We start from the raw sequence: 15000 nt of genomic DNA on the forward strand, positions 1-15000 counted from the left end.
CTGGCGTGGCCCACCATGGTACATGCGCCACTGAATGGGTCATTTTATAATAATGACTCGCTTCAGGATTTCATCCTGAGGAATAACTAACAATATTTGGGGATATGTCACACCTTCAAAAGTCATTTTGAACAGCGATATATAATGACAGAGGTGGAATGATAATAGAGGCAGGGAGAAATGGTTAAGAATGCTTAACCTCAAAATGTTGGTAGAAGAGAAGAGAAATACAAAAGGGAGAGCGACAGAGAGTTAAAGGCAAAGCAAATGAGAGAGTGAGAGAGAAAGAGAGAGACAAAAAAGCGAGTGAGAGCAAATAGAAACAGGCGTAAAATTCTAATCCAGGTCTGGAACAAGAAAGGTTGTGTGTGAGGGAGGACACAACAACTGGGGCGTCTGCCAATATTACTCGCTCGCTTGTGATGCCAACCACACAGGCACTGTCAAAGGCACTTTTCCACGACCACGCTGACAAAGGTGCGAGTAGCGGTCACACGCATATATACGTATAAAGCAACCTCTGACTTATAGGAACTAGTTTTTCCAACGTATATAAAACACAAAGGATCAAGCTTTTCTGTCCAAGTATGTCCTCTGTTATACGGGTAGCTAGTAGTCCCCAATATATCTGTCCTTCCAGTGGTTGTAGCTCAGTGATTTACTTTCTCGCAAGAGATGATTTCTTTATAGACCGCAAGATTTTCTGTTATGTCTCTCACATGTACTCCCATTTATGTTGTGAAGCTGGCAAAACCTGACAATGCGAATTATTTAATTATTAAACGGGGAGGCATTAATCTAGTAGGATTCATACAGCACCTGGAAAATGGGGTGGGTAGTTCTAATTTCTATATTCTATTAATTACTAAACGAAATTGTGTAATCAGCAGTGTGCTGTTACCAACACAATATGATAGTTACACAGTGGGGACAAGGGCTGTCTATGTTTACCCCTAATACAGTCCATCATACTGGTTGGGTTTAGTTCTTAAGTAACGCAGTCTGTCAGCCTGAGTTGGGATAATGATATCGTCAAGCATTCCACAGTGATTAAGTAGCTACGGGGCATCGTAGACACTGGTCCAGCAGAGCTAGAGCTGTTGTTATTTGAAAATTCTCGTCTCCCAGGAGGATATTGTGATCATAATTCTGCATCGCAATAACTGGACCACGGTTCTCCTGTTTGAGATAATTAATTTTCTAAGGAATTAAAAAAATGTGTTGCATTGTTGGTCTAGTATATTTGCATATGGCGATGCGATCCTGGATATTGGCAAAACGACTCGAAACTTTAAGGTACACAACTTGTATCAATGTCGTGCTTTTTGTGGAGAATGTGTTATCATAGCTTAATAAATGATATCGATCGCTTTACCAAATAAACATCATACTTACCCTGGTTAAAATGCCTTATTCACTTTTGATAATGTTACAATAATTTGAACGATTTTTTTTTATTCAATGACAGCAGTTTGGACAAGCGCTAGACTCCGAATATAGTCTTGTTGGCTGGAGAAATTCGCTGTAAAATTTAGTAGTAGAGCCGAAATTCGTGGCCGCTGCTAATATTGCCTGTTTTTTGTGTGGTGGGTTTGAGATCTCATTTCTACTAAACTGAGAAACTTTGAACTTATTTCGACTTTAATATCGAAAACTCAAGTTTTAACATCGACCTTTATCCTCAAATGCTTTTATTTCTGATGCACAATTGTCATTTCCGCTTTTACTGTTTCAGGCTCTGATGATGGCAAAAGTTGTACTGAATCGTAAGCCGAGACAGTGAATCACAATCACCTCCTTTTTCCGGACACTGTTTATAGTAGTGCCGTTATGTCGCTACGCAATCAATACAACAGAGATAATCTCAATATTTCCTGTTTCAAGTGATGAGGCCTTGACTGTGATGGTGTGATGTCCTCAATATCTGCACTACTCAAGGCGAATAGTAGGTCCAGTTTTGCTGGTTCATCCTCTCCTCTCTCTCTTGTAGTGTCCCTTACATGTTGGTACATGAAGTTTTCCAGTACCACCTCCATCATCTTAGTCCTCCATGTATCTTGGCCCCCATGTGGCTCCAAGTTCTCCCAATCGATTTCCTTGTGGTTAAAGTCACCCATGATCAGGAGCTTTACCCTGCATGCATGAGCTCTTATGGCCACTGCCACAGTGCGATGCTGCCCGGATCCATTAACAGATATATAAAACAACATTACTGCCAACAATATTTAGCAAAGAGGAAGTGTTTTAACATTTTAATGCATCTCCCGGCAGCCCAACCTATGCCATCCTCTCCATTAAATAATCGCATCGAGTTTTTTAGATCAAAGTTATTTATAAAACTATGGTAAATCAAATAACATTTACTTTGTAAGCTTGGGGGAAACAACTCTCTTTATGATTAACTTAATTATTCACTAAATTAAATGTTGGAGTTATTATTAGTTGTAATGAGTAAAGAGGAGAATGAACTCCTAGAACTGGCTCTACCTACATAAAAAAAAAATACAAGTTTCTCTCTCTCTCTCTCTCTCTCTCTCTCTCTCTCTCTCTCTCCTCTCTCTCATTGCCACAGTCACTTTATGTGTGTGTGTGTACCCTACTGTCCCTGCATTTTCTCTCCTTTCTCTTCCTCACACGACTTTGTACTCTTACCCCTCTCTCTTCCTTTCTCCTATCTTTTCCCTATTATTTCATCAATTATCTCAGCTCCTCTTCCCTATATGACTACCCTCTTATATCACCTTTCCATCCCCCTGCATCCCTAACTACTTCCTCTTCCCAATTAACTATCCATTCTCTTCATCCTGTTTCTCTCTCTCTCTCTCTCTCTCTCTCTCTCTCTCTCTCTCTCTCTCTCTCTCTCTCTCTCTCTCTCTCTCTCTCTCTTTTCTCTCTCTCTCTTCTCTCTCTCTCTTGTGTCTCTCTCTCTCTCTCTCTCTTCTGTCTCTCTCTCTCTCTCTCTCTCTCTCTCTCTCTCTCTCTCTTGCTCTCTCTCTCTCTTCTCTCTCTCTTTCTCTCTCTCTCTCTCTCTCTCTCTCTCTCTCTCTCTCTCTCTCTCTCTCTCTCTCTCTCTCTCTCTCTCTCTCTCTCTCTCTCTCTCTCTCTCTCCTTCCTCTCTCTCTCTCTCTCTCTCTCTCTCTCTCTCTCTCTCTCTCTCTATCTCTATCTCTCTCTACCCCCATTCCTCTCTCTCCTCTTCTCACCTTCTCCTCACTTCCTCCCCCTTCCACTCCCTTTGTACCTTCTCCTCGTCTCCCTCACCGCCCAGTCCTCTTTCACCTCTCAATTCTCCACTTCCATCACTCCATCTCTGTGTACCTCTGTTTCCCCCTCTAGTAATAAAGGTAATGACTATCGAGAACTTGAGGGGAAATGGGCATGAATACAGTCACTTGGCACATTTATTAAAGACGTTTCGATCCTTGAACTTTGATCACTTCAAAATGCATATGATTAAAAAATAAACATGGATTTGTAGTGATCAATGTCCAAGAATCAAAAAGTTCTCGATGAACGTGTCATAAGTGAACGTATTGTATTATTCTTCATTTCCCTCATCTGTCTGTCTGTCTGTCTGTCTGTCTGTCTGTCTGTCTCTCTCTCTCTCTCTCTCTCTCTCTCTCTCTCTCTCTCTCTCTCTCTCTCTCTCTCTCTCTCTCTCTCTCTCTCTCTCTCTCTCTCTCTCTCTCTCTCTCTCTCTCTCCACACAGTCCTGAGAGACAAAATCTATAGTTATCGACACTGGGTGTTGACCGAGTAAACTCCAGCCTCACTGATGGCTCTGGACCAGAGAGGCAGAGAGCTACTCTTCTCTTCTCGTAGCTAGAGAGCTACTGCTCTCTTTAGGAAGCAGGAGTACTCCACCTTTATTCACTTAGAGAACTTTTGTTTCCCACACTGGAAAGCTTGAAAGCTGCTCTTCTTCTCGGGGAGCATAAGAGCTGTTACTTTACTCTATGGAAGAGAGCTGTTATTTTACTTTATGGAAAGAAAGAGAGCTTTTCTCCTCCTCAGAGGGCTAGGCAGCATATTTTTTTTTATTTCAATGCATTAGAAAGTCACTCTAAAGATTCTTGAGCATTTTTTCCCTCTTCAAAGCACTGCTTTTCACTAGCTAAAGAGTTCCTCGTTTTTCTACCTTCAGGAACTTCATTGTTTTTATTGAAAGGCGATCAAACCTTTTTCAACGGCACTAATCATGATGCAGTTAACACCCTCTATTTATGAGGTCTGCGTGTTAAATTTACCTACGGATGGTTCCTGGAGTCACAACCCCTGTGAGCCGATCTCAGAATAAAGAACCTCCTGATCGCTCAAGCCGTGATGCTGGACCGATTTTCAATTTCCCTATCGAAAACGGTTAGGGTTCTGTTAGTAAATTCCGTTTTTATATATGAAAGTAAGGTTTTGAAACCCCTTGAACCCTTTACGCTGACAGTATTGAGGTGTGTCTTAGTGTTCTCATTGCACCCTCTGTTTTTTTGAACCGTTCAGATTTGGAACAAATTTCTGCGGTATCTACTTTGTATAAATTATGATGTATTTGTCTTATTTCATTCCATGGCGTACAATTTAAGAAATTAACACGGTCTCTCATAATTTGCTGTAGATTTCCCGGAGGTACAATATCGGCTGCCTTAAATGGGGCTGTTAGTGTACAACAATATTCCAGTCTATAGAACACAAGTGTATTTAAGATTATCATCACTAACCTGTCATTTTTTGATTAAAAAGTTCTTGCTCCCTAGCTGAACCATTTATTTTTTTTTTTCGGGAACGCTGTTGTGATCCTTAAATATGTCCTCTCTGAAAGCTACTAATACTAATTACAAAATCTTGCACATAAGATGTGTCTTTTAAAGTCAGGTATCCGAAATAGGGAAAAGTTCGAGGCGAGTGCTGTACCTCTAGGAACAGAGGTTTCACCATGGCAGCCCCTAATTGTATTATAAAAACTACTGCCCTTTGGGCTCAATTTGATAGTAAAGTGATAGATTTACATGCCTAAGTTGTCAGTTTCTCCATTTTCCAGAAAATTTTATGCTGTTAACTGTAGCCACACATGTCGAAGACTTTTGCAAAGTCAGTCGGTACATATGCTGGTATTTTGTATGTCCTGCAGAGCATCTATAGTGGTTCAGAAACTAAACCCACCTTGTCCTGGGTTGTTAAAATGTTGGGATTCCATAATTCTCAAATTCTAGTTTCTTTATTGAAGATACTTTCCTTCTGCCTCCTAGAGCATAGAAATTACGATTTTGCATTGTCAGATTATCGTCTTTTGCCACTGATGTCTGCTCAGATGTTCCGTCAGATAACACTAGATGATGACTCCCAGATGCTGGATCACCAGCACCGAGATGACTACTGGAACTGGATATCTAACACTGCTGGATCCACACTCACATGGTCTCTGATGCTGGATCAACATTTAGATGAGCTTAAAATTTGGATCAATACTCAGATGACCCCGTAGATACTGGATCATCAACACTCAGAAGGCACCACATAAAGAATCACCACCACTCATATGACCACAGATGCTGAATCGCCAACACTCAATCAGAGATATTGAATCATCAACATTCATTACCATCACAAACTCCTTACATGACGAACATCTATGTACGAAGAACAAAAATTATAACTGATGTAATATAAATATTGCCAGGAATATACAAGATCAAGAAATTAAAATTCACACATTATGACTAACAGAAAACATCGATACATCACAATCAAAACCATATTAAAAATATACAAAATTTTACAGGTAACGCACGTTTAATACAACCAAAACATCATAATGTAAGCTGAAAATACAATCACCACCAAAACTCGACCAATTTATGATGTAATAACAATCCCAAAATAAGAACTTCCTAGCACACATCACACCAAAGCAAGTAACACACACCCAAACACCCAAATCACCACTATCAGTGTTTATATCACAGAAGAAATATACCCGAGTCAGCATATCACAATCACAAGTATGCCATGGCTAGAGTATAACAAACACCAGGTGATGATACAACTCCAAACCAACACATCATCACATTGCACTTTTAAACATTCACTCTGTACCAAAGACCCACAGTTGAAACCATAACCTACAATGTTTTCAACCAACATCCTCACACTTAAAAATATAAGCAAAACACCACAACATGCAACCAGACCTTCAAACCAAGAGGATCCCATTACTGCAATACATAATTGTCCTCTAAGCAACTCTGTTATAATGAATCTTAAACACAAAAAATAATCTCAGACAGCTAAACATCCTTAGGAACTCAGCGCTTTGACTATCAACGCTAAATTATACAGACATCACTTTTTAAAGGTGAAGGACGGTAAGACAGCGGAGAGCCTCCAGTGGTGGGTCATCATATGACTAAGATCCGCGTCAGGGAACAATTTTCCTGTTACTTTACTAATCTCACATAACCTAACGTATGAACGCTGCTTTCAAGCGGAACTCAATGTAAGATCGGGACATCATTCAACATCATAGCTAATATCAAAGAATTCAACATAGAGAATAAAACAAATGCTTCAAATGATACACCAAACTGACTCTCAGTGCCACAACGTCGCTTGAAACATTTAACGATAATACATCAAAAAAAGAAAGATTCAACGCCATAACCAATGGTATTACTTTACAACCAACACCACAGCCAACACCACAACCAACACCACAACCAACACCATAACCAACACCACAACCATCACCACAACCATCACCATAACCAACACCACAAACATCACCACAACCAACACCACAACCAACACCACAACCAACACCACAACCAACACCATAACCATCACCACAACCAACACCACAACCAACACCATAACCAACACCACAACCATCACCACAACCAACACCACAACCAACACCACAACCAACACCATAACCAACACCACAACCATCACCACAACCAACACCACAACCATCACCACAACCAACACCACAACCAACACCACAGCCAACACCACAACCAACACCACAACCAACACCATAACCAACACCACAACCAACACCATAAACAACACCACAACCATCACCACAACCAATACCACAGCCAACGCAACAACCAACACCACAACCAACACCACAACCAACGCCACAACCAACACCACAACCAACACCACAACCAACACCACAACCAACACCACAACCAACACCACAACCAACACCACAACCAACACCACAACCAACACCACAACCAACACCACAACCAACACCACAACCAACACCACAACCAACACCACAACCAACACCATAAACAACACCACAACCATCACCACAACCAATACCACAGCCAACGCAACAACCAACACCACAGCCAACACCACAGCCAACGCAACAACCAACACCACAGCCAACACCACAGCCAACGCCACAACCAACGCCACAACCAACACCACAACCAACACCATAACCAACACCACAACCAACACCATAAACAACACCACAAGCATCACCACAACCAATACCACAGCCAACGCAACAACCAACACCACAGCCAACACCACAGCCAACGCCACAACCAACACCACAACCAACACCACAACCAACACCACAACCAACACCACAAGCAACACCACAAACATCACCACAACCATCACCACAACCAACACCACAAGCAACACCACAAACATCACCACAACCAACACCACAACCAACACCACAAGCAACACCACAAACATCACCACAACCAACACCACAACCAACACCACAACCCTCACCACAACCATCACCACAACCAACACCACAACCAACACCACAACCAACACCACAAGCAACACCACAACCATCACAACCAACACCACAACCCTCACCACAACCATCACCACAACCAACACCACAACCAACACCACAACCAACACCACAACCAACACCACAAGCAACACCACAAACATCACCACAACCAACACCACAACCAACACCACAACCCTCACCACAACCATCACCACAACCAACACCACAACCAACACCACAACCAACACCACAACCAACGCCATAACCAACACCACAACTATCACCACAACCAACACCACAACCAACACCACAACCAACACAACCAACACCACACCCAACACCACAACCAACACCACAACCAACACCACAACCAACACCACAACCAACACCGCAACCAACACCACAACCAACACCACAATCAACACCACAACCAACACCACAACCAACACAACCAACACCACAACCAACACCACAACCAACACCACAACCAACACCACAACCAACACCACAACCAACACCGCAACCAACACCACAACCAACACCGCAACCAACACCACAACCAACACCACAACCACCACCAAAACCAACTCCACAACCAACACCACAACCAACACCACAACCAACACACAACTAACACCCAGCTAACAACACAATAAACACACAACCAACACAACAGACATACAACCAACGCACAACAAACAACACAGCAAACACCACAAGTATCAACACAAACACACAGCCAACAACCCGCTACAGAATGAACTTCAACACACTAGACACGACCAGAACCCCATACACAACACAAGCAACACTACAAGACAGCACACCAACACAACTCCCCAATACCACAACTAACAACAACAGATCAAAATATACCACAATAATAAAAATATCGCCCTATCGTATCAACCAAAATTACAACCAAAACATCGGCATGATGAACATACGAACAAAACATCACATCACACCAACACAAAACATCACATCACACCAACACAAAACATCACATCACACCAACACAAAACATCACATCACACCAACACAAAACATCACATCACACCAACACAAAACATCACATCACACCAACACAAAACATCACATCACACCAACACAAAACATCACATCACTCCAACACAAAACATCACATCACACCAACACAAAACATCACATCACACCAACACAAAACATCACATCACACCAACACAAAACATCACATCACACCAACACAAAACATCACATCACACCAACACAAAACTTCACATCACACCAACACAAAACATCACATCACACCAACACATCAAAACAAAACGTCACCAAAAACACATTAAAAGAATAAACCATCAGCAAAACACATCAAAACAGTAAAACGAAATCATCAGTCATTGTCTCGCCTGATCATCACAAAACATAAACACAACACGACCATCACCGCATTCATCATACGCAGTACAACACAAAATTATCATCATCGCCAAAACAAAACCGAAAAGACACAATTACAGTAACACATGAAAACAAAAACAATACCGTCACACTCATCACCACGTCACCATAATAAACACAGCAAGACAAATACATTCATCATCATCACAACACCACAGCCAACATCATCACCCTCACCATCACCGCCTCCATCAACACGAGCACACACTTACCTGTTTGCTCTACAGAGGTCTCTCCTGGGAAATAGAGCATTTTAGAGCACAGCAGAGACAGTAGGTACTACTTGGAGGCGCAGAGATATTAGATATATATATAATATATATTTAGCAGGAATAACATACATAAAAAGGCTAAAAAGATATACTGGTGAGATTATTTTCTATTATTTAGATATGTACATAATGGGTGGTATGTATCTACAGGGTGTGGTAGTGGTGGTGGTGGTGGTGGTGGTGGTTGTGGTGGTGGTGGTGATGGTGGTAGTGGTGGTACTGGGCAGTGGTTGAGTGCAACGACTAGTGGTTAGACAATTTGTAGCCTCGAGTAAAAGACACTTGCTGGAAGGTTAGTCGTACACTCACGCACAAACTCCCTCTCTTCTCCTTGCACTCTGTGTCCCATACTTTCTCCTTGCCTCACACACACGCTGTGTTTCATCACACTCTCTCTGTGGACACACTTCCGTAGTTCTACACTAACTCAATCCATCATTCATTTCCTGAATCTCTCCTCGCACTCCCTCGCACTCTTCTTCTCTCACACTCCCTCCTTCACTATCTAACATTCACAATATTACAATCCCTCGCACTTAACCCCTGACACCACTCACTCACATATTCACACACAATCACACTTACTCACACACTCACTCTTACACATTCACACTCTTACACACACACACACTTACTTACACTTACACACACACACACACACACACACACACACACACACACACACACACACACACACACACACACACACACACACACACACACACACACACACACATACACACACACACTCACTCTCAAAAGCTCTAGCCAGGCACCACCCACTTGGGCACTTCCCTCTTGTTCCTATACTCCTCACACGCCTCCGCCAGCCACATCAAAACGCGTGTGTAAGTGTATATACACAGAGTGAAGAGAACACGATGGAGGCTTCCAACTGAACTCAGACGCTTGTGTTAGCAAGTGTTTTCACTCGAGTCTGTCTAGCGCTGCTGTTGCAAGCTTGCGCCCCTGTTGCAATCAGAGCTGTTGTTGCAATCAAGAACTGCTGTTTCTGCAATCAAGCACTGCTGTGGTTGCAATCAAGCGCTGCTGTGGTTGCAATCAAACACTGCTGTGGTTGCAATTAAGAATTGGTGTGGTTGCAATCAAGCACTGCTATGGTTGCAATCAAGCACTGCTGGGGCTGCAATCAAGCACCTCTGTGGCTGCAATTAAGCCCTGCTGTGGTTACAATCAAGCACTGCTGTGACTACAATCAAACACTGCTATGGTTGCAATCATACACACCTCTTCTTGCAATCAAATACAGTTATTGCAATCAAGCATTACTGTTGTTACGGTCAAGCATTGATGCTCTAAGCTTACAGTGTTGTTGCAATAAAGCACCGATGTTGCAAATAAAGCTATATTTTGTGCAAGCTAGCAATGCTTCTGCAATCAAGCACTGTTGCTGCAAGCAGGCAATGCTTTTCCAAACAAACTGTTGGTCTTGCAATCAAATGTTATTGCAAGCTTGCAATGGTTCCGCAAGCTGCAGCTGCTGTTGCAGTCAGGAGCTGCTGTTGCAGTCAGGAGCTGCTGTTACTGTCGTGCGAGAAGAGTTTCTACTGTGCGGCTTAATTAAGGCGTTAGGAGAGGTAAGTGAGGGTGATCCAACCATCAAAGTTACCCTACATGTGTGTGCTAGCTGAAGGCTGAGTGTCGTGTGTTAGGTAGCAGCAGCAGCTAGTGCTGGCTTCCGAGATGAAGTAACTGAGCTGGTGTTAACTTCCATGGTAATGTAACTACAACTAGTGTTAGCTTCCATGAAAATGTAGCTGAGTTAGTGTTAGCTTTCCTGGTAAAGTAACTGAGCTGAGTTAGTCTTAGCTTCCATGGTGATGTAATTGAGCTAATCTTAGCTTCCATGGTAATGTTACTGAGCTAATGCTAGCTTCCATGGTGATGTAACTGAGCTAGTCTTAGCTTCCATGGTAATGTAACTGAGCTAGTCTTAGCTTAAATAGTAATATTACTGAGCTAGTGCTAGCTTCCATGGTGAAGTAGCTGAGCTAGTGCTAGTTTCTATGGTGATGTAACTGAGCTAGTGCTAGTTTCCATGATAATGTAAATGAGCTCTATTAGCCACTCCAAAAGGCACTCAGGGACCATGTAACTATGTCTTTGAGATTATTTCCCTCTATTATTATTATTATTATTATAGTATTATATTTAATATTATTATTATTATTATTGCTTTATAATTTTATATTATTATTATTATTATTATTATTATTATTATTATTATTATTATTATTATTATTACTACTACTACTACTATTATTATTAGTGATATTTTTTCTCACTTGATATACAAATAGCTAATACTAAGGGAAATTTTACAAAAAATTAAAATTCATTCCAACACTTGTTTGAAGTCATCTATTGAGACTTATATACGCTAATCCTATGCTTTATTATGTCCTAAGTGTAATAAAAATCGTGAGTGTTATGCAAAATACATGTAGATTTAGAGAGCAGGACGTCTGTATAGCTAGTGTGTGTGTGTGTGTGTGTGTGTGTGTGTGTGTGTGTGTGTGTGTGTGTGTGTGTGTGTGTGTGCTTTGATGATTAGTTGGTTATACACAACTGGTTACAGAAGAGTTCAAGAAGGTCTACATTGCCCATGGTAAAGAGTGCAGAGAGTATAAATATATACACATGGTGAGTGCCAGGACAAAAGTAATGAATTCTTACTTTTGAAAACCTTTGCATATCTCAACTGTTTGGGCTGCGGCTTCGCTGAAACACAGAAAGTAGGAAATACATTAGTCATTTAGAACTTACATATGGGAGTCCCCTAAGTTTGCTTTCTACTTACCTACATAGTGACTGATAATCCATAAATAACCACTCTCTCTCTCTCTCTCTCTCTCTCTCTCTCTCTCTCTCTCTCTCTCTCTCTCTCTCTCTCTCTCTCTCTCTCTCTCTCTCTCTCTCTCTCTCTCTCTCCTCCCTTTTCCAAACACATTTTTCATCGTCTTTATATTTCTTTAATTGTATTTCACATTTTTTTCCTGACGTCTTTACTTTCTCCTTTACAGAAACTACAATCTAAGTCTCCCTCCACAAGGTTTGGGGAAGCCACACTGGTTTTTCTAATTTTGTGTTCCATCAACTACAGCCGCCATTCCTTCCTCCTTTACCAAAAATATGCCATCAACAAAATGTGTGTGCATATATATATATACATATATATATATATATATATATATATATATATATATATATATATATATATATATATATATATAAAGTGAATATAGATAAGAATAAGGTGATGAGGGTCTCAAACCATTTAGATAAAGAAACACTGGATATCACATTGGAGAGAGGGAGTATGGAAGAAGTGAACATTTTTAGATATTTGGGAGTTGACTTATCAGCGGATGGGTTTATGAAGGACGAGATAAACCATAGAACCGATGAAGGAAAAAAGGTGAATGGTGCGTTGAGGTATTTGTGGAGACAAAGAACGTTATCCATGGAGGCAAAGAAGAGAATGTTTGAGAGCATAGTGGTACCAACACTCTTATATGGGTGTGAAGCATGGGTTGTAAATGCTGCAGCTAGGAGGGGGCTGGAGGCAGTGGAGATGTCGTGTCTAAGCGCAATGTGTTGTGTAAATATTATGCAAAAAATTCTTAGTGTGGAACTTAGGAGGAGGTGTGTAGTTACTAAAATTCTTAGTCAGAGGGCTGAAGAGAGGCTGTTGAAGTGGTTTGGTCACTTAGAGAGAATGGAACAAAGTAGAATAACTTGGAAAGCGTATAAATCTATAGGGCAAGGAAGGAGGGGTATGGGTCGTCCCCGAAAAGGTTGGAGGGAGGGGATAAAGGAAGTTTTGTGGGCGAGGGGCTTTTACTTCCAGCAAGCGTGCGTGAACGTGTTAGATAGGAGTGAATGGAGACGAATGGTTTTTGGGACCTGACGAGTTGTTGGAGTGTGAACAGGGTAATATTTTGTGAAGGGACTTGAGTCCTGGAAAAGGGAAGTACAATGTCTGCACTTTAAAGGAGGGGTTTAGGACATTGGCAGTTTGGAGGGACATCTAAACTGTCATATCTGAGAGTCTCTGCATAGACAGTGATTTTGTATGAGTGATGGTGAAAGTGTATCACCTAAGTTCAGTTTGTATTAGGCGCGGAACCCATCCTCGTAACCACAAACGTCATGGAACTGTTGTAAAACCAGTGATGTTGGTGACTTTACGGCGCCTTAAACAGCTGAAATATGACTTTTTGTTAATCGCAATTGTTCTTAGTGGATACCTGTTTCTGATTGTCTTTTTTTCGTAATTAATAGTTATTCTAATCTAACCTAGCCTAATGTAACCTAGAAACATGCTCTAAAAATTGAAATAGTTGCAAGGAGGATAAGTTGAGGTGTACCATCTTTATATTCGACATAACATATATATTCTTACTTAAATGTTTTAAAATACCGACAAGTTGGTGAGTTAGACACATGTGTAACACATGAGTGTGAAGGGAACAGACTGATCTACTGTCTCTATTGTTGTATTTGTATTCGACTGAAGACGCCTGCTGTGCAGGGGAAACGTTTCGGCAGTTGTGTTACCCATATGTTGCACATGTTTTTTATTCACGAAAGATGCTTAAGTGTTGCAGATGTCTTACTCTTCATATATAGCCTCAACCGATCTGTCTGTTGCACAGTATATATGTCACTCATAACACAGCTGGCATCAGTGTTAAACTCACTCTCATTAAAACTTGGGTGTGAGGCCAGCTGAAACTCGTCACTCTGATTGGCAAAATTATCCATCCGCCGCAAATACTCTCAGCTCCCTGACTCGGCTCAAAGTCACTTCGCAGTTTCTGCACACAGTGGGACTCTGCAGTTTGCTTTCATGAATCAAGTCACTCACTCGCTTACAGTCTGCACTAGCAGGTCAAGCTACTCATCTGCTTACAGTCCACACTAGCAAATCAAGTCACTCGTGCACAGTCCTCTCACGAATCAAGTCACTCACTGGCTTACTCAAAAGCTAAATAGTGTTTATTATATTCGTGTACAAGAACTAAGCCAGTAAAGGTCGCACAGTCCGCTTCTGGAATTTAATAAAATGAGGTTTAATACCAGGAAGGGTAAGGTAGCTCCAATTCCTAGAACCAAGAGCCCATCAACACCCTCTACGGGACCCCCTTGAACGGGCCAATAAATAGCAATGCATAATTTATTTGACTGAAGAAGTAAATTAGTTATTAAATTAATTAAGAAGTTAGTGTTTGTTACTAACAGTAATTAAGAATGTGTAGTGACGAGGAAACTAAAACATGAAGAAAAATAAAGTGTGAGGAAGGTAGAGGATAAGCAGAAAAATAGAGGGTTATGAGGAAATTAGGGAATAAAGAAGAAAGTAGAGGATAAGGAACAAAGAAGATGATAAGGAAGAAGATGCATGGTAAGAAAGGCAGTAGAAAGTAAGGACTAAATTAGAGGAAAGGAAGAGAGCAGAGGTTGAAGACGAAAACTCAGGAAAAATATATA

At 41.2% G+C, this 15000-nt stretch overlaps 1 long non-coding RNA gene across 1 annotated transcript in view; it reads right to left on the reverse strand.

The window, feature by feature from the left end:
- The window catches only part of LOC128691651 (uncharacterized), a 155320-nt gene that overhangs the window by 13678 nt on the left and 126642 nt on the right, over window positions 1-15000 (reverse strand). Inside the window, exon 3 of the long non-coding RNA XR_008407458.2 lies at window positions 12184-12228. This is a non-coding gene — a long non-coding RNA (uncharacterized lncRNA). The remainder of the gene's footprint in view (window positions 1-12183; window positions 12229-15000) is intronic.

This window comes from Cherax quadricarinatus, chromosome 26 (assembly GCF_038502225.1).
Source record: "Cherax quadricarinatus isolate ZL_2023a chromosome 26, ASM3850222v1, whole genome shotgun sequence".
NCBI classification, from domain to species: domain Eukaryota; kingdom Metazoa; phylum Arthropoda; class Malacostraca; order Decapoda; family Parastacidae; genus Cherax; species Cherax quadricarinatus.